This window comes from Aptenodytes forsteri, unplaced genomic scaffold (genome assembly GCF_000699145.1).
Source record: "Aptenodytes forsteri isolate BGI_AS27 unplaced genomic scaffold, ASM69914v1 Scaffold139, whole genome shotgun sequence".
Classification (NCBI taxonomy): Eukaryota; Metazoa; Chordata; class Aves; order Sphenisciformes; family Spheniscidae; genus Aptenodytes; species Aptenodytes forsteri.
This window is the reverse complement of record NW_008794414.1, coordinates 936,864-937,825: the sequence shown is the minus strand read 5'-3', so window position 1 is coordinate 937,825 and position 962 is coordinate 936,864. Positions and strand designations below refer to the sequence as shown.

Here is a 962-nt window from a genome sequence, read left to right as displayed (position 1 = left end):
GACCCGACCCGCCGCCACCCTCCGCCGGCCGGCCCTGCGGACGCTGCGCACGGCTGAGTTTTGGGTGCGGAAAGCTCTGCTTCAGTGCGGACGCTGCGCACGGCGGAGTTTAGGCTGCGAAAAACATCTGCTGCAGCCTGCCACAGACTTCCACGGCAGGTTTCTGAACAAACGCCGGAGCGCACAGGTTTAAACGCATCTTTCGGGAAGCGCTCGCTCACAGCTTTCTCCCCTGGCGGGGGTGTGCTCAAGAAGTGCCCTGGGCAGCTCGCACTTCCTGATTATCTCCTATGGCCAGCGTTTTATTCATGTGCAAAGCCCATTCCGTAACAGCAGAGAAAGTGAAGCTCATGCATAAAGCACCAGCTGGCTCAGGCCACGGAGGCAGTAACAATGCAGGAGCCCCAGCCCCCTTGCTCGGCAGCAAAAGTAATGCAAAGTGCTCCGGGATCGCAGCACCAAACTCTCGTAAACAAACCCAGGATTTGGGCTAGCGCGAGCCTCCTCGGCAGTTCCTCCTTCCCCAGGGCTCGGGGACCTGAAACTTGGCTCTCCTCAGGCACTGACCCTATCTGCAGCGGTTTAATCAAGTTACAGAGAAATTGGTAAGGCAGTTGCACAGCCGGGACAAAGTCCAGCCCCTGTTCTGAACCGACTCGTCACCCTTATACACCCTTATTGTGCATATATAGGGATGTGTGTGTATGTGTGTGTATATATATATATACATGTCACATACACACACACACAAACGTGCTCCCGGCACCGCCAAGGACCGCTTTGACACATGAACTGCAGGGTACGCGGAGGGGCAGAGAGTTTCTGCCGGTTTGTGGTGGGCGCGATCTTTCTCATTAACGGGAGCCCTGGAAACTCAAGTCCTCCGCAATCAACACCCTTGTCCACGCTGTTTCTCCGAAAGGGAAGATGTTATGGAAAATGCCTCCCCCACCCACCCCCCC

General features: G+C 56.2%; 1 protein-coding gene across 1 annotated transcript in view; it reads right to left on the bottom strand.

The window, feature by feature from the left end:
- The window catches only part of TOX (thymocyte selection associated high mobility group box), a 230,972-nt gene that overhangs the window by 229,642 nt on the left and 368 nt on the right, over window positions 1-962 (bottom strand).